Source organism: Heterodontus francisci, chromosome 7 (genome assembly GCF_036365525.1).
Source record: "Heterodontus francisci isolate sHetFra1 chromosome 7, sHetFra1.hap1, whole genome shotgun sequence".
NCBI classification, from domain to species: domain Eukaryota; kingdom Metazoa; phylum Chordata; class Chondrichthyes; order Heterodontiformes; family Heterodontidae; genus Heterodontus; species Heterodontus francisci.
The window spans coordinates 33827250-33847127 of NC_090377.1; the positions used below are offsets into that span (position 1 = coordinate 33827250).

General features: G+C 43.2%; 1 protein-coding gene across 15 annotated transcripts in view; it reads left to right on the plus strand.

Annotated features, from left to right (window-relative positions):
* The window catches only part of gtdc1 (glycosyltransferase-like domain containing 1), an 872535-nt gene that overhangs the window by 26817 nt on the left and 825840 nt on the right, over positions 1 to 19878 (plus strand). For 3 of the 15 annotated variants that reach the window (XM_068034984.1, XM_068034982.1, XM_068034983.1), the window contains exon 2: positions 7276 to 7336. The exons of 10 other annotated variants lie outside the window; for them this stretch is intronic. The gene's annotated coding sequence lies outside the window, so the exon portion shown is untranslated. Of the gene's footprint in view, positions 1 to 7275; positions 7337 to 11973; positions 12128 to 19878 lie in introns of all 15 variants that reach the window. 2 more of the 15 variants (XM_068034985.1, XM_068034987.1) reach the window with 1 other exon arrangement.

Consider the following 19878-nt stretch of genomic DNA (forward strand, 5'->3'; position numbering starts at 1 on the left):
TAATGGTGTTGGTTGAAGGATAAATGTTAGCTAGAATACTGGGGAAAACTCTCCTCTTCGAAAAATGTTGTGGGATGTATTTTTACCTAACTTAGAGGGCAGATGGGGCGTTGGTTTTAAGTTTCAAATGAAAGGCGGCACCTCCGATAATGCAGCACTCCCTCAGCACTGCACTGAGGTGCCAGCCTAGATTATGTGCTCATGTCTTTGGAGTGGGACTTGAATCCACAACCATTTGACTGAAAGATGAGTGCTTCTACTGAACCAAGGCTGACACTGACACTTCGTCACACCAGCCTGTATTATTCCAATGCTGTTGTGGGAAATTTACACTTGCTGAATCCATGAGGAAAGGCGGCATCACCCTCAGCCATGATCATAATGAATGGCAGAGCAGGCTCGAAGGGCCAAATGGCCTACACTTGCTCCTATTTTCTATGTTTCTATCTGCAAGTGGAGGAAGAGGGCAGAAATCAGAAATTGGCAGCCCATCTCACTGCTTAATGTTGACTACAAGATTCTGTCAAAAGTCATCGCCAGTTGGGTCAGATCTGCTCTGAAGTTGGTGATCCACCCTGACCAGACCGGCACTGTACCCGGCAGGAAGATCTCTGATAGTCTCGCGCTACTGAGGGATACGAGGGTGGACACCTGCCTCATCAGCTTGGACCAAGAGAAAGCTTTTGACAGATATCGCACGCCATCATGATGGACGTGCTCTCCAAAATGGGGTTTGGGGAGGAAATCTGCAATTGGATCAAACTGCTCTACACAAACATCAATAGCGCAGTCTCAATCAATGGGTGGGAATCAGAAAATTTCCCGATCCAATCTGGAGTCAGACAGGGCAGTCCTCTCTCCCCGTCATGTTTGTTTGCTGTATCTAACGTTTTGCTGAGTCTATTAGGAAGGATGCGGGCATAGGAGGGGTGACAATCCCAGGCAACGGAGGCACTCAGGTAAAAGCCTCCTTGTACATAGACAATGTCGCCGTCTTCTGCTCGGATCCGCTGTCCGTTCGCAGACTGATGAGCATCTGCGACCAGTTCAAACTGGCCTTGGGAGCCAAAATTAACCATGGCAAGAGTGAGGCCATGTTCTTTGGGAACTTGGCTGACCGAACCTTTGTCCCCTTCACCGTCAGGTCAGACTACCTGAAGGTGCTGGGGATATGGTTCAGAAGGGCCTGGGCGTGCGCCAAAACCTGGAAGGAACGAGTAGCCAGGGTGCGCCATAAACTGAGCATGTGGGAGCAACGATCTCTCTCCATCGTGGGTAAGAACCTGGTCAACAGGTGCGAGGCAATCACGTTGCTGTATGTGGCGCAGGTCTGGCCCATACCTCACTCCTGTGCCGTGGCGGTCAACCGAGCCATTTCCGCTTTATCTGGAGATCCAAAATGGACTGGGTCCGGAGGGACACAATGTTCAAACCTCTGGATAAGGGGGGGAAAAAAATGTACCCAATGTCGCCCTCATCCTGATGACCACCTTCGTGTGTAGCTGTATCAAGCTGTGCGGAGAGCCCCAGTACGCAAACACCAAGTGTCGCTACGTGCTGAGGTTCTATCTGTCCCCGGTGTTGCGAAGGATGGGTCTGGTCACATTGCCGCGTAACGCTTCATCCAGTTGGATCGTGCCATACCACCTATCCTTTGTGGGAAAGTTTCTGTGGGAAAACACCTTTGACTACCAATCCCTCAGGCAGTGGTCTGCACGGAATGTCCTCAAGGCCCAACGGGAACAGGAGATGATGGATCATGTCAAATGGTTCCTGAGCAGACTGCCAAAGTCATTTGGCAGAATGCCTCATCACCAGAACTTTCAAACAAGTACCAGGACGTAGCTTGGCTGGTGGTGAGAAGGGTCCTCCCCGTCAGATCCTACCTGCACGCCCGGAGTCTCGCCCCTTCCACATGCTGCCCTCGAGGTGGCTGCGGTGGGGAAAAGACAGTTGCCCACCTTCTTCTGGAATGTGTCTTTGCAAAGCAGGTGTGGAAAGAAATGCAGTGGTTTTTGTTGAGGTTCATCCCAAGCAGCTCTGTAACACAGGAGTCTGTGTTCTATGGGCTTTTCCCAGGGACGTGCACTGAGATAAACATCAACTGCTGCTGGAGGACCATCAATTTGGTGTAAGACGCTCTTTGGTCTGCCCGAAGCTTGCTGGTCTTCCTGCGCAAAGAATTGTCTGCGACCGAGTGTTGCAGACGGGCACATTCCAAGGTCCAGGACTACATGCTGAGGGACGCGCTAAAGCTTGGGGCAGCCGCTGCAAAGGCTCAATGGGGAAAGACCACCGTGTGAGGTCGTCCCACCAAGTGAACTGAGGGGCTGGACCCATGGGAAACCCCTCGAGCTGTATACACCAAATATGGGTTTTCTGTAAAATGTACATGACATGTAAAATGGAATGGAAGGATTGTGAGGCAACTCACTCCTGTATTGAAGAAAACTGATTTCCTTTGCACCTTTTGGAATGTCAACTTGGTGCTGTTTTGAACTATTTTGGAATGCATTTTTTTTTTTTACAGATTTTTATGAATAACGTATATTTTTGGGAAAAGAAAATGTACACTTGCTGGTAGTTTTTGTTGGGGAAAACAAATATGGACTATTGTATGTAGATATCCCATTCATACAATAGAATCATAGAAAGTTTAAGGCACAGAAAGAGGCCACTTGGCCCATCGTGTCTGTGCCGGCCGAAAAACGATTCACCTATTCTAATCGCACCTTCCAGCATTTGGTCTGTAGCCCTGCAGATTACAACACTTGAGGTGCATATCCAGACTCCTTTTGAATGAGTTGAGGGTTTCTGCCTCAAAAGTTTTTCCTCATCTCCCCTCTAATTTTTCTACCAATCACTTTAAATATGACCCCCTAGTCACTGACCTCTCTGCTAAAGTGAATAGGCCCTTCACCTCCGCTGTATCCAGGCCCCTCAAAATTTTGTACATTTAAATCGGATCTCACCTGAGCCTTCTCTGTTCTAAGGAGAACAACCCCAGCCTATCCAATCTTTCCTCATAGCTGCATTTTTCCAATCCTGGCAACATCCTCGTAAATCTCCTCTGTACCCTCTCTAGTGCAATAACATCCTTTCTGTAATGAGGTGACCAGAACTGCACATAGTACTTAAGTTGTGGCCCAACCAATGAGTTATACAGTTCCAGCATAACCTCCCTGCTCTTGTATTCTACACTTTGGCTAACAAAGGAAAGGATTCCATATGCCTTTTTAACCACCTTATTGACCTGTCTTGGTACCTTCAGGGATCTGTTAACATTCACTCCAAGTCCCTCACCTCCTCTACACTTCTCCAGTATTTTCCCATTAATTGTGTATTCCTTTGCCTAGTTTGACCTCCCCAAATGCATCACATCACACTTCTCTAGATTGAGTTCCATTTGCCACTTTTCTGCCCATCTGACCAGACCATCAGTATCTTCCTGCAGCCTACAGCTGCCCCCTTGCTATTTTCCACATGGCCAATCTTTATGTCGTCTGCAAACCTCCTGATCACATCCCCTACATTTACATCCAAATCGTTAATATATACCACAAAAAGCAGGGGACCGAGCCCTGCCATTGTGTTGCTCAGGTTGTTAGCTACAAACTCAATTTTTAACTTACCATTTTGAAAGTAAAGGATAAGCAAGAAGAACTTTTATAGCACATCCTTGGGACATCAGTGCTTACAACAAATGAATTTTTTTTTATTTGTTTGTGGGATGTGGGTGTCACTGACGAGGCCAGCATTTATTGCCCATCCCTAATTACACTTGAAGTGAGTGGCTTGCTAGGCCATTTCCGAGGGCATTTAAGAGTCAACCACATTGCTGTGGGTCTGGAGTCACATGTAGGCCAGACCAGGTAAAGATGGCAAATTTCTTTCCCTAAAGGGCATTAGTGAACCAGATGGGCTTTTACAACAATCGAATGGGTTTCATCTAGCTTTTTAAAAAAAAATTCAAGATTTAAATTTCACCATCTGCCATGGTGGGATTTGAAGCCATGCCCTCATTGCATTAGCCTGCGCTTTGGATTACTGGTCCAGTGATATCACTACGCTACCGCCTCTCCAGTAAATTACTTCCCCAGAATTACTTTTGAACTACAGTAACTTTTTTGATAGTGGCAAATGTCGAATCCAGTTGTATTTTACAGGATTCAACAAACAGCAAATGAGGTGAATGACAAGTTAATCTATGTTTTGGTTGAATGAGGAATTTTGGCTAGGACACTGGGAGAACTTCCTTTTCTGTTGAAGTATCTGCTTAAATTATGTACTCAAAGCCTGGAGTGTGATTGAATGAATAACATTTAATCTCTGAGTTTGTGAAAATACTCTGGAAACTATTGGGTTGCAGATAGGTAATGGGTATGTAGAAGTACTGTGGAATGGAGTTTCACAATCCAGGGGATAGGGATTCAAAACTTGAGTAACATTGGTGATAATTGTCTGTTTGTTGGAATATGGGTAAGATTGCTGGACCTTGAGAGCTTGGAAGGTTTGTGAGGAGAGGTGGCATGTGGAGTTTAGGTTGACAGTTTGTGTTAGGGTTTGCTTTGTTGTGGCAAATCTGAGTTGGGAAGACTTTTGGTATCTAAAGACTGGGAGGAATGTTACAAGGGTTGGGAATGTTGATGCCGTTTGGTAGAAATGTGTATGATGGTGTCTCTGGGGGGGAGTGGGGTGTGTTATAGGACAACTGGGCATGGTTCCTGCCATATGGGAATAAGGGGTGGGTTGTGGGTGGTGGGGTTTTTGAGCACAGGGGTTAACCTGCAGTTTGTAATATTGGAAAGGGAGGTTTTTCGTTTCTGGAATTTCTGGGGTAAGGGAGTATTGGATATGATCCTGGAATATGTAGTTACGGAGAGGGGATCTGGATTTGGGAATATTAAAAGTGGTATCCTTGGATCTGGCAGTAATGGGAGAGGGGTCTGGGAGTGGTAAGAAAGGTCCTTGTGCTTGGGGTGAACACTGGGGATGGAAGAAGGGAGAAGGGTGTCAGCACTGGTTGTTGGGTCACTGGGAACGTCTCACTGCTGGACATGACAGTGTGGCGTAAGGAAAGGCATCAGGAGGGACCTCTGACTCTCATGGGTCTCAGATGAAGAAAAGTGCTTTCTATTTTAGAGAGGAAGTTGGAAAGTTTCAGTCAGAGGCAGGTATAATAAAAATGGTACCAGGCATGAGGGACTTCAGTTGTGTACAGAGACTGAAGAAGCTGGGATTGTGCTCCTTGCAGCAGAGAAGATTGAGAGGAGATTTGATAGAGGTGTTCAAAATCATGAAGGGTTTTGATAGAGTAAATAAGGAGAAACTGTTTCCATTGGCAGAAAGATGGTAACTAGAGGACTCAAATTTAAGGTGATTGACAAAAGAGCCAGAGGCAACATGAGGGAACCTTTTTTTTTACACAGAAAGCTATTGTGATCTGAAGTGCACTGGCTGAAAGGGTGGTGAAGCAGATTTAATAGTAACCTTCAAAAGATAATTATATAAATACTTCAAGGGGAAAAAAAATTACAGGGTTGTGGGGCAAGAGCAGGACAGTGGGGTGAATTGGATAGCTTTACTAAAGAGCGGGCAAAGGCATATTGGGCTGAATGGCGGCCTCCTGTGCTGTATCTTTCTATGACTGTGCAAAAGAGAATAGCGCTGCTTATCTTGGAGGTCGAGCAGGATGATTTAATCAGAGGTAAAGTAGGTAAGTTTAAGTATGACAGGTAGGGTGACAGGAAAGTTTCAGGAAGTGTTTTGTTTTTATCCGTTTATGGGGATGTGGGTGTCGCTGGCCTAGCCAGCATTTATTGCCCATCCTTAATTGCCTATGAAAAGGTGGTGGTGAGATGCTTTCTTGAACAGCTGCAGCTCATGTGGGGTCGATATACCCACAGTGCTGTTAGGAAGGGAGTTCCAGGATTTTGGCCCAGCGAATGAAGGAACGGAGATATAGTTCCAAGTCAGGATGGTGTGTGGCTTGGAGGGGAACTTGCAGATGGTGGTGTTCCCATACATCTTCTGCCCTTGTCCTTCTAGTTGGTAGAGGTTGCGGGTTTGGAAGGTGCTGTCTAAGGAGCCTTAGTGCATTGCTGCAGTGCATCTTGTCGATGGCACACATTGCTGCCACTGTGCGTCAGTGGTGGAGAGAGTGAATGTTTGTGAATGGTGTGCCAATCAAGTGGGCTGCTCTGTCCTGGATGATGTCGAGCTTCTCGAGTGTGGTTGGAGCTGAACCCATCCAGGCAAGTGGAGAGTATTCCATCGCGTTCCTGACTTGTGCTTTGTAGATGGTGGACAGGGTTTGGGGAGTCAGGAGGTGAGTTACTCGCCACAGGATTCCTAGCCTCTGACCTGCTCCGGTAGTCACATGGCTACCCCAGTTCAGTTTCTGGTCAATGGTAACCCCCCAGGATGTTGATAGTGGGGGATTCAGCAATTGTAATGTCATTGAATGTCAAAGGGATTTGGTTAGATTCTCTCTTGTTGGAGATGGTTATTGCCTGCAACTTTTGTGGCACAAATGCTACTTGCCACTTATCAGCCCAAGCCTGGATATTGTCCAGATCTTGCTGCATTTCTACACGGACTGCTTCAGTATCTGAGGATTCGCGAATGATGCTGGACATTGTGCAATCATCAGCGAACATCCCCACTTCTGACCTTATGATTGAAGGAAGGTCATTGATGAAGTAGCTGAAGATGGTTGGGCCTAGGACAGTACCCTGAGGAACTCCTGCAGTGATGTCCTGGAGCTGAGATGATTGACGTCCAACAGTCACAACCATCTTCCTTTGCGCTTTGTACAACTCCAACCAGCGGAGAGTTTCCCCCCGATTCCCATTGACTCCAGTTCTACTTGAGCTCGTTGATGCCATACTCTGTCAAATGCTGCCTTATTATCAAGGGCAGTCACTCTCACCTCACCGCTGGAGTTCAGCTCTTTTGTCCATGTTTGAACCAAGGCTGTAATGAGGTCAGGAGCTGAGTAGCCCTGGCAGAATCCAAACTGAGTGTCACTGAGCAGGTTATTGCTGAGCAAATGCTGCTTGATGGCACTGTCGACGACGCCTTACTGATGATCGAGAGTAGACAGATGGGGCGGTAATTGGTAATTTGTATGTAAGACTTCTAGTATATTACAAATAAGGAATTAACTAGATTTTATAAAGTGCAGATAAGCAGTGTAAGGTATGGAGATTGATTTCTTCTTTGTATTCTCGATAAACATCTGTTTTTTTCCTTATCTGATTCATCAAACTGAAGCACCCCCAGGTTTGAAAAGTTCAGAAGCAGAGCTATTGGAGAACATTGGAGATTGTGACTGGTGAGAATTATAATTTTCTTTTAGAAAGTGAGAGGAATTGCAAATCTATTTAAACATGTGGAATTGTATTAAGTTTTCAGAGTGAGATGCATGAAAATAAGTGATGGGCCAAATGGCCTCCACCTGTGGTGTAATAACTCTTGACATTTTTAAACAAAAGTGCATTGTCTGAACTCAATCGTAGAATTCCTTTCTAGTTTTCAATATACAGAATATTTGAGTACGAGGTTTTTCTACTTGCAATGGTGGCTAATGGAAAGAAAAGTGAAAGTAAAGGACCTACTGTACAGACCATTTCCTCATTACAGTAACTATGCACTAGGTTAACCGCCATCTCCAAAATAAAGTGTGATATTTATGGCTCCCTAAAAGCTTCTGAATCATTAGCATTAGGTAATGTTCCCCTAAAATTATAAGGTAAATTAGTCATTTTGCTAAATAATTATTAGTAAGCTGGAGTTCCCAGCACTTTATTGCAACTTGCCCTTCACTATAACACTGCTTTCTTATGGCTCCCAAGGGGAACGTTATGACAAATGATTACCATATTAGTATTCGGGAGCTAAACTGAAATGTTGCACTGGTACTGTTTTTTCAGATGTCATGAAAAATGATACCATATCTTAGTTATGATCTCTTTTTTGTTTCTGTTAATTAAATTTACAGTTACCTTTAGAAGTAATTCTGTAATGTTGAGGAATGTTGTTTCCCGCAGTGCATGCTCAATACAGTGCTGCAGTGAAAAGTGAACCTCGGTTATGTACTGAAGATTTGGAGTAGGGCTCGAACCCACAACCCTCAGATTTGAAAAGTAGAAGTGTGGTCAACTGAGCTGACGGTAGATGTGCATGTAATCAAGGGAATCCTGCCCACAGCAATATTTCATTGCTCAGAATAGCAGGAGGGAGGATCAAGGGAGAGCAAGTGAGAAGGATGCTTTGAGCAGAGCACCAGTTGGAAATGTTGAGGGGATGGGTTGAATGATGCAAGCACGGGTTGAGTGGAAAGCTGCCAGCATGGAATACAGGGCAGGGACAGGATTGGATTAAATGTGCTAGCATGTTTATAGGAAACAAGGGAGTGAAAAGTGAGCGAGGAGAAGAGAGCCATAGTGAACTGATGTTTAAGATTAGTTCAAACTTGAGGCACCGGTGGGAGGTAGGAAGAATAAGTGCCAGAGTGAACTGAGAGGGGAGGGATATAGGAGGAGAAGAGTTATGGGAAGGGGAGAAGAGTGCCAGTGGGAATTTAAGGTGAAAAGCCTGATCATACAAACCAATGTGGGGGTGGGAGTAAATTACTGGCATGAACTAAAGGAAGAGATGGAGAGGAATGTCTCTGTACATGTGAGAAGAGTACTTCGGTGTCACTAATAGGTTTATTATGAAACCCCAAAAGAAAAGAGGGAAAATTTCCACAATTTTTCAAAAATCCTTTACCAGACATATGGTGGCATGTTGGCTACAATTGCAGTGTGAATTATGTATATAAGTTACCCTTTGCCCCACTGCACTTTGTGACTGCATGTCATAGGCCAACATTTGGGGCCGCTTTGAAACTGTACCAGCCTTTTTGGAAACTGTTAGCTTTTGCTTTTTTCTAGCTGGCATAAATGCTGCCAATGCCAGCTACTGGTAGAGAAGGGGGACAAAGGGTACTTTAGGGTATTCTGGAGGTAACAGTGCAGTGGCAGGAAGAGAAACTATTGTTGTAGATGCTCTGGCTATGTTCAGATAGGTAAGAATGAACCAAGCAAGGGCACTCACTGAACTGGATAATGAAGGAAAATCACTGGAGGAGAATAGCATGGTCAACTATGTCAAAGGCTACAGAAAAGACAAGGATGGATAATGCAGGGTCATAATCATAGAGGAAGCAATTTGTGACTTTGGAGTTGATTTGGTGCTGTGACAAGGGAAGTGAAAATCCTCATTAGTGATTGCTATACAGTACAAAAATGAGATGAGCCAGGCTTTTAATTATGCAGGAAAAGTCCACTCAAACGAGAGCATTGGCAAAGGAACTTGTGTGAAAGATGTGGTTTGCAGAAAAAACCTGCACAGGTGGAACAGTTTGGATGTGTTGCAGTATCAAGAAGAACATGATGTGCATGTTTAATTGTTCATGCATTTGTTTTATGATATCCAGATCAGTAAAATGAATACATTTTTATAAACAAAGGTTTCTACTGGATGACATGCTCAGACACAAAAGCACATAATTGTGACGTCAAACACTGATAGCACTGGAGGGTGGCACTCCTTTGTGGTGTACAGGGAGATATCTGTGAACTGCAGCTTGCAACTTCAGTGCCGACTGTTGAGCAATGCAAAGTGAATGTTTGTTCACCTGTTGCTTGCCTGGTGGCCTGAAGTTTGGGTCTTGGGTTGTATAAGATGGTTTTTATGTATTATGCATCACCTGATGAATCCAGGCTCTTGTACTGCTTTACACAGTGAGCTGCTGTGAAGTACATTAGTGAGTTACCACAATAAGTGTTATATTCTCAGCATTGGTCTTTCTCGTAAGTGCTGTTTGCTGCTTATATTCAGGAGTTTGCCGCACTGTCCACTATCTAATCGTACCATAGCATAACCTGGGTGTGTATCAGTAGTACCCCACTCCATGAAATTAATTGGATATTGCCTTTCATATGCCATTACTTTAATGATACAGGTCAGATAGACATCCCTAAGCTGATTTATTTTGCAGAAAGCAAGTAAACGAAACTGTCGCTTTGTACAATCAAAATCCATTTCACATCAAACCTCTCTTGATGAAATAAGTCATAATTAACCATGTCACAGTATCCTATGTTAGTGGGCTCACTTTTCCTGGTGAGAATTTTGATTCTTATTGACTTTGAGCTGAAGATGGTAAGTTGCTATGCTGAAGCTCCCTTCTCAGACTTAACTGAACTCATTGACTTTATGAAGTGGAAGGACTGTCCCCCTACCATCTTCCCCATTCAGGTATTTGCCTTTCGGCTTGTCAACTAAATTGGCCACCTCCTTCCCATGAGTGTACTTTCAGCAGACAATCCCCTGCTGAGTGCCCAAAAATACTGTTTTGCGTAGATGGCTGACTGGAAGTCTGAAGCAAGATGACAGATCTCCTGTTTGTCTTGGTCATTGTGGGCAACAGTAAGGATAGTTGACTCACCACTTGCTTTGTTTCAGAAACTTCAGGAGGATTTTAAACCTGTGAAAACTCACTTAATTTTAAAACTTAATGTTTAAGCATAACTCATTGTGAAAAAGCTATTAAAATCTGCTTATAAACTGTACATTTAGTAATGTGTTTTGGGGCACTCAAAGAAATGATATGTTACAGTGCTGTAAAGGGGGATAAGGACTTCAACACCAGAAGGGGAAGGGAATTTTAGGTTTTTAATTAGTCTAGTAATACAAGGATCAAAATTGACCTTGTATGCATGTACACAATCCTGCAGAAAAGCCCATATGTAAATCTAATGTATTAGCTCCTGTAAAGAGCTCTGTTGTTCCAATAGTGAAGTGGACTCCCTCCAGTTGATACTTTAAAGGATGCATTTGTGGTCTGGGATAACTTCTTACCACCGGTGTTAGTACTTTTGGATCAACTGCAAGCTTTTGCTTTCCTCCCCATGGTTAATTGGTCTATACCAATTTTCATTATCAGCCTTTAATTTATTAAAAGTCTCGCATAGAGCACTTAACTTCCTGTGCACTTAACTTCCTGTACATCACACTTTTGGCATCCCATTTTATTCAAGAGAAATAAAGGCCTTGTCATTATAACTTGAATTTGTAATGTTCAAAATTAGATTTGTTAACATAAGACATACAGAAGTTAAATATTTCACAAACTAAACTTTAAAGCTATCTTTTGTTCACCTTCGTTAATGCTTTTACTTGAAGGCCTCTCGTAAAAGTTTGGATTTGATAATTTGAAGAAAGTGCTAAGACAGGTTTCAAAAACTTTATTCAGATAAAGTTAATGTCAACCTTCTTGTTATAATGCATCATATTATCTGACTCGCCTTGAGCCACACTGTGGAAGAGCTGCTAGTATTTAATAAACATTATGAAGACTGGGGAAAAATACTTTCCACTGAAAGCAAATGGAATACCTTGGTAGGAAGCTTTTAGTATCTGACAAGCAAATGGAATACTAACTGTTTTCCGCAGACAGGAGCCTTTACATTTTAGTATTGTTACGACCAGGTGAGAAAAGGGTCTAGGGGTTACCTCTCCGCCGTTGCCTGGTTTAACCGTAACTTGGTTTAATTTTTTAAAACACCGTGTTTTAGCTCCCCTCAGTGAATCCTTGTTCACCTCTTTACAATTATATGGCAAATAAATCAATTAGACAGGTTTTCTTAGATTTAAACAAAAAAGATTGACGTTTATTAATCTTAAACTCTAATTTGAGCAATGGCTACCAATATGCGATGCGACCACGCTAGCGTGCAAACGCGATGAACACGCATGCGGATAGAGGCAGAAAAAGTAGGAAAGAATAAAGGGAAAAAGTTTGAGGCAATAGATGGAGTGTAGTTTGATGTTGAGTCTTTGGTTGCCAGTAAGTCTTGCTGTTTGTTGGGGCGCAGTGCATGCTTTAACTTGTTTCACTGCAGGAGTCTTTTCTCTCTTGAGGTTTATATGTCTTCACTGGGTCCAGAGGCTTGTGAGAAAGCGAGAGAGCCAGCCAGGACAGAGGCTGTCTTGCTCCAGCTTCAGTTACAAACTATCGCCTGTGTGTGCAAGCTGTCCTGTGAGCACAATTCAAAACTCCAAATTGGCCCAGCAGGTTAGTCATGTGACTAGCTGGTTTAACCACTTCTGCGTTTGTAGATTTCAAAGCTCTCGGTGGGGGGATGTAGTACTGTCTCTTACACTGACCAGATGTGGATCACCATTGTCCAGACTAATCTGTTAATTGAATCAATGGGCAATTCTTTTGTCTGTCCAAGCACTGTCTCTTAGTATGCAAATGTTCTTCCAGCCATTGCTGTTCTCTTCAAACAAGTCATCTCTTCACCCCAGCAACAGTTTAAAATTGATCATATGATGAAATTAACATGCCTCATTCTTGGCAGGTAGGGGTCTTCATCACAGTATGTAGACATTTTGGAAGAATTCATTCATAGGGCACTTTTTGGGAATACATGCTCAGTGGCTCCATAGTTGGAGTTTTGTTCTTTAAGAGAAAATTACTTTCATTGTGCACACAACAGGAAAAATTGTTTCTATTGAAGTAAATGAGAAATTTGGCTTGAAAAAAAATAGACTTTCAGTAACAGCGTACTTGCAGGTAATCAGCCATCCACTTAAGCAAAGTATGCTTAATGCCTGTTTACTTCAGCATTAATATTGACCACACAGTTTAGTAGCCAGTGTCAATCACACACAGCACTTTAGAAAAATATGTAGGGCACTGTAGGAACTTTCCTGCTCTGGTTGAAAAGTTGGGTAGGGTATTTGACTGTGAAATTGATTACGGCAATAAACATATAAAAGTTTAAAGTCTTTCTTGCTAGTACTCATATTATGCCCAAAATGTATCTTGGCTGTAAATGGTAGTTTTGCTCATCTTGAAACCTGCTTTATGTTGGCAGTGAAATTCTGGGCTGATTGAAATCTACAAGAGACGGGTTTACATTACACAACTTACATTAATTCAGACAAGAGTGTTTGTTGAACTTGCACGACAAGTGATTTGTTGAAAGTTACTTTTTAAAAATTCATTTATTTGATGTGGGTGTTGCTGGCTAGGCCAGCATTTATTGTCCATCCCTAATTGCCCTTGAGAAGGTGGTGGTGAGCTGCCTTCTTGAACCGCTGCAGTCCATGTGAGGTAGGTATACCCACAGTGCTGTTAGGAAGGGAGTTCCAGGATTTTGACCCAGCGACAGCGAAGGAATGGCGATATAGTTCCAAGTCAGGATGGTGGGTGAATTGGACGGGAACTTGCAGGTGGTGATGTTCCCATGCTATGAGTTATATAATCATCTTCTTCTTTGGCCACCTTATCTTGAGAGACAATGGGTAAGCGCCTGGAGGTGGTCAGTGGTGTGTGGAGCAGCGCCTGGAGTGGCTATAAAGGCCAATTCTAGAGTGACAGGCTCTTCCACAGGTGCTGCAGAAAAATGTGTTTGTCGGGGCTGTTACAAAGTTGGCTCTCCCCTTGCGCTTTTGTCTTTTTTCCTGCCAACTGCTAAGTCTCTTCGACTCGCCACACTATAACAACAAAAATGCTGGAAATACTGAACAGGTCAGGCAGTATCTGTGGAGAGAGAAACCGAGTTATCTTATGAGGAAAGGCTGGACAAGTTGTGTTTGTATTGATTGGAGTTTAGAAGGATGAGAGGTGATCTTACTGAAACAGATAAGATTCTGAGGGCACTTGACAGGGTGGATGTTGAAAGGATGTTTCCTCTTGTGGGAGAGACTAAAACGAAGGGCACAGTTTAAAAACTTTAAGGAGTCGCCCATATAATAGAGATGAGAAATTTTTTTCTCTGAGGTCATGAGTCGATGGAACTCTCTTCCCCGGAGAGCAGTGGAGGCTGGGTCATTGAATGTTTTTAAGGCAGAGGTAGACAGATTCTTGACAAACCAGTGAGTCAAAGGGTTCCAGGGTAGGCAGGAAAGCGGAGTTGTGTCCACAAACCGATCAGCCATGACCTTATAGATTGGTGGAGCAGGCTCGAGTTGCCATTTAGCCTACTCCTCCTAGTTCGTATGTAAACATTTCCGGTTGATGACCTTTCCTCAGTTTCTTGTTGGTACTACTTTACTCCAAATCGACAAGGGTGATTGGCGCAGAAAGCAAAAAAAGGATACACCAGCGCATTAGGAGCACTCAGTTGAAGTTGGGGTGAAGGCAGTTTTACTCTGCATTTGGCGATGCTCTACCTAGCTGAGTCAATAGACAATTATATTAAAGGAAAACCATAGGACTGTTCACTCTGGACCTGGAGTGCAACTTTTAAGTGAAAGCTCTGTCAAACAATGATATAGCAGTTTTCCTAGTGTTAAGGACAGAATTGAGAGACAGAACTGAAACCCCAGTTCCCATCCTCTTGCTGTCTGTAATCAGTGTGTTTTCTTTTGAAAAGGAAGATGGGTGTATTTCTTAATTCCTGAGTGTATGCCCAATTTGAATACAGCAGCATACTTTTCGTGGGTTCAAATAAAGAGGATTATTTCTATTCACACGTTCACTCCGAAAATCTGATGCTACATCACTCACTCTCCACACACTCTCACTCAGATGCACACACACACACACACACACAAGAAAGAAAGCCGTTAAAGAGGATAGTGCACTTTTACAAATTACAAACGAAGGAATAATTAATAAGTTCACGTGATTTGGCTGCTCTTAGGGAAAAGGTATGCGTTGTGGCCCTGGTGCAGAAGGCGTTTTCATTCCTGAAGGTGGATTTGATAGCTGGAGTCGTATATTGAATCATTGCAGGATTCTCTCGAAGGGGTGGATTTTCAGTTGGTCACGAAGTTAGTTGTTCATAGTCTTATTTCTAGGAGGTTGGTGTTCTATACTGTATTCGAAAAGGAACAGACTTGATGGCCTTAAAATGTAGTCTCCAGTTTAAAGGCAGAGATGTTTTGCCTTTGCTGCTGTGTCTGCAGCTGTTTTTTAGACTGCCCAGTCTCTCCCTGGCGCTTGGAGTAATAAGATTCGATATCTGTGATTAGTTTTGGTTGGGTGACCACCTGATCAAATCATTCTGGGTGGACAAATGAAAAACTGAAGTTTGAAGCCATTGCTACACAATGGGAGATTGATGGTGGCCATTTGCAGCTACTAGTGATTTAACTGGTTTCTTACAGTTCTCTAAGGTTCGAGCTCGGAGGATGTGAGTCGAGGAGTCCATAGATATTGAGTTTTGGGTAAGACCACAAACCCGCGGTGGTGAGAATTCCACAAATTGTTTCATCTTGTCCATTCAAGGGAGACACTCCACCCATGGTCATTCAATTAGTAACTTTCTGGAGGCTTGAGATACTTCTGAGTCTGGGCCGAAATGGCAAAAATCACCTGACTTCTTATGCAGCATTTTAATGTCCATTGTGGTTCATTTAAAAAGAAAAGTCAGCTCCAGAAGATTCTGTACTGAATATAAACCATGTTTAAAGTTATGAATAGGACATGCCTTTACTCGGCATGACACTAGCTGCACATCAGCCGTATCAATTTATTGTCCTCCTTCCGACCCCTCCTTTCTTTCTCTTTCCTTCTCTTTCTTCACTGCCACCTCCCATCCTGCCCCCACCCTCAAGGCCTCTGCAGAGCTGCAGGCTGACATTACAACTCCTGTGCTAAAGGGTTCCCTTCTCTGTATTGCAAAATTATGCAGGCTATAGCTGACCTTTTTATATTTGGGGCTGCTGTCGATGGTGGGATAACTACTGTTGGCAGTCACTCAATAAAAATGACTCCAAAGATGAAGGAGAGGGGGAAATTTTGAATAATGAAAGTGGGGGGCAGGGGGCGGTGGGAAGGAGACCTTAAGTGGTGTTGTCGTCTGGTGCAGCAGTTTTAGCAGAATAAAAAGCAACAGTCAATATTTTACGGTGTAACTTTTACCATGCTGAGACATTAATACCCTATTTGTACTACAGGCCCTGCTCAGATGGCATTTAGTTCACAACAGGATGTCCCACGCTGTGATCTCCCAGGGTTGCTAGTATTTATTTCATGTGTGGGTAGTGTTAGATCACTCAACCTTTGTGCAAGCTGTCCTTTTCTACAGAAATTATCAGGATATTCTCATTGGCTACTCACACCAGTTGCGTGAGTCTCGTGTTTCACAGCCCTATGACAATTCCGAGGTTGAGATTTTGGTGGTTATTTCCATGAAAGGATGAAAACAGGCACTGCGTGGGTGCTGCGCTAATAAAATGAGGCTGTTTGAAAGTCTGGTTGTAGCATGCAATTTTGGGCTTAATTGCTGATTACCATAATTTGAACTTGCTTGGAGGTGCTAAAATAGACATGTGCAGGTTGAGCACTCGCACTGATTAGAAGCAATTTGCAGGGAGCAGTATATGTGAACTCCACACATGACTTTCACTGAAGATGCGGAGTGCACTGGCTGACAAAACAGGTTTCACAATAGCTCGGAGACTGGGAGAGGGTGCACAGGTTCTGTGATGCAACACTGGAGGTCTTGGTGGAGGCAGTCCAGAGAAGCAGGAATATCCTGTACCTGCAGCAAAGTTCACTTTTCCTCCTTCCTACAGCAGCTGGTGCTGCTCTGCCTGACCTCATGTCCTCCTCTTATTCCTTCTGTAGACCAAGGGGGACCCTAATGTGGCCATGACCAAGCATTCCCTTTCTCCTGGTGACTTCTATAAGGTTGAGTAGTGCAGCACGTTTTGTTTCTAGGTAGTGTCCTCAGAGAATTTCCAGAATAAATGTTGATAAAGCATTGGTAATGTCTCGACAAACTATTCCAGAAAGTGTCTCCATGTGTTTCAAAGGTCCTCTTCGAACCTCCAGCAGCAAGTGAACAGTAAAAAGTGCGAATGCCTTTAATTAGTGCTTGAAATCCTCAGCAACATCTTGTTCATTTCCAATCAGCTTGCTGTTAGGTGAAGGCATTTAGTCAAGTGCTATCCACCAAAATGCCGTGCAGCCTCTATAGTAAGCGCTAGCAGGTAATTTAAGTGGCAATCAGCCCCTTGACAATCCACCGGGTGGCCGCTCCTAGCGTGCTCTTAAGCTCCTTTAACAAGGTGACGCCTTGTGTTGAACAAGGACATTGTCTTCGGTCCCCAGTGCAAACTCTTTCCCTTTCCCTGGCAACTGTCTGAGGCTGAACCAGACTCTTTGCAACCTTGGTGTCATTTTTGATTCCGAGAATGGGCTTCCGAGCATACATCCGTGGCATCTCCAAGACTTAATATTTCTACCTCTGTAACATCACCCAACTTCGCTCCTGCCTCACCTCATCCGCTGCTTTAGCCCTCATTCATACCTTGGTTATTTCTAGACTTGACTATTCCAATGCACTCCTGGTCGGCCACCCACATTCTACCCTTTGTAAACTTGATGTCATCCAAAACTCAGCTGCCCTTATCCTTACTCGTATCACATCCTGTTCATCCTGTGTTCACTGAACTGCATTGGTTCCCTATTTAAGCAGCATCTTGATTTTAAAATTTTCATTCTTGTTTTCAAATCCCTCCATGACCTTGCCGCTCCCTATCTCTCTGATTTCCTTTTCTTGTAGCCTCCTAATGTCCTCTTCACAACTTACTTTCCTACCTATCTTTGTGTCATCAGCAAATTTGGCAATCATATCTTTGGTTCCTTCATCCAAGTCATTTATATAAATTGTAAATAGTTGAGGCCCCAGCACTGATCCGTGTGGCACACCACTCGTTAAATCATGCCAACCAGAAAATGACCCATTTATGCCTACTCTGTTTCCTGTTAGCGAGCCAATCTTCTATCCATGCCAATGTGTTACTCCCTACACCATGAGCTTTTATTTTCCGCAATAACCTTTGATGTGGCACCTTATCACATGCCTCATGGAAATCTTAGTACAGTACATCTACCGGTTCCCCTTTATCCACAGCACATGCTACTTCTTCAAAGAACTCCAATAAATTGGTTAAACATGATTTCCCTTTCACAAAACCATGTTTACTCTGCCTGATTATCTTGAATTTTTCTAACTGCCCTGCTATAACATCTTTAATAATAGCTTCTAGCATTTTCCCTATGACAGATGTTAAGCTAACTGGCCTGTAGTTTCCTGCTTTTTGTCTCCCTCCCTTTTTGAATAAAGGAATTACCAACTGAGTCGCAGCTGGCATGAGGATGTCTGTTGATATTAGTTGTAGTAATAGAGACAAGTTTGCTCAAGATGCTTGGAGCTAGTTTCTGCTTGCCATGCGGGTTCCTTAAAGGAATAGCTCGGGCACTAGTCTAAATGTCTTTTGGGTGAGTACCTGTTGCACTGGTGTTTCTGCTGTGTCATCATCTTAGCCAATATCTCTGCCCCACTGTGTCCTTAATTATTACCTACCTCCATTGTTTTATGATTTTGACTCCAGATGTGGAGGGATGTAGATTTATCTGGCGTTTGATACATTGAATTACAGATTTTTCATAGCATGATCCATGTTCTAGTAACTTTGGATCAACAATTGAGTGTTAACTATGTTTGAATCTTTGTTATAAAAAGGACAACCTTCAAGACAAGAGAAATGTTTTTGTCTGTGTGAAGTTTTGCCATCTCTGTGTGGAATTGAAACAGAGAAAGATTTATGGCACTGAAGGGGCCTCTCAGCCCATCCTGTCTGTACCGGCCAACAAAGAAATATACCCCCAATCCCACCTTCCACCTCTAGGTCTGTAACCATGTAGGTTACGGCACCTCAACTGCATATCCAACTGCTTTTTCAAATGCGATGAGAGTTTCTGCTGTACCATCCTTTCAGGCAGTTTGAATCTTTAGATTCATACAATAACTTGAGGTGAAGCCACTGCACCCCTTTTGTTCCAAGTGATAAACATTAAAGTTCATCTTCAACATTGACCACCCCTATGATACAGTTCCAGCCATAACCTTGTCCAGGAGTGTCTGCCTGACTACATGCATCAGCTATTGCTAAGGATGGATTCTAACATACAGTTGACCTTTTGAAGGCTAGTGTTTCACATGGCCTTGAATTGTTCTATCTGAAGTATGATTGGGAAGATATAAACTTTGTAGAATATTGAAGCTGTTATCTGTGATGAATAGGGATTTGAGGATTTTGTTTCCTTTTCTACCTATTTTCCACCAATCTTTGCCACTTGTTTTGTCCTATCATGGATCAGATTCAATTAGCATGCTGAGAACTGACTTTTGTAACCGAAGGGAGTTTGGAATCCTGTAAATGGGCAAGCATCATCTGGTCAATCTTTCGCAACAGAATTATTGATTTATCTTGCTAGGACTATTTGTCTGCCCACTATCCAATTCTGTTTGTGTGCTTTGCAGTGATTCAGCTGCTCGTTTTCCTGATGTGAAGTTAATCACTGTATTTGGGGTGGTGTCCTCAACAAAAAGAATAATGTCACTTTTGATGGATATCTCAGGGTTACTAATGAAGACAAAAATAGAATAGGGCCAAGCATGTTTCCCTGAGGGCCCACTATGTAGCTATTGGGGTAAGAAGATAAATGTCCATTTCTTATTGCCTGGGATTTGCACCCTCTGTGGAAGTCAGTTTTCCGGTTAAACCGTGCAACAGATGTTCACAAGAGACCAACTTTTATGTTTGGGTTGCATGCTGGGCATCAGGAAAATTCATTTCTGTGTTATCTAAGCATTGGAAATTGATCACTTTACTGTGAACCAAAATTTGTTACTTGGTGGAGTTTAGCTTTGTCTGAAATATTGCAACAGCTTTAATTTTTTTTTATGCAGTGGTTACAGGCTGCAGATTCAAGTGATTTGATTTTTTTTCAACTGCCAGTTGTTCATGAAAGTAGTTTCTGTCACGTTGTCTTTTGTACGGGATATCACCCTGAAA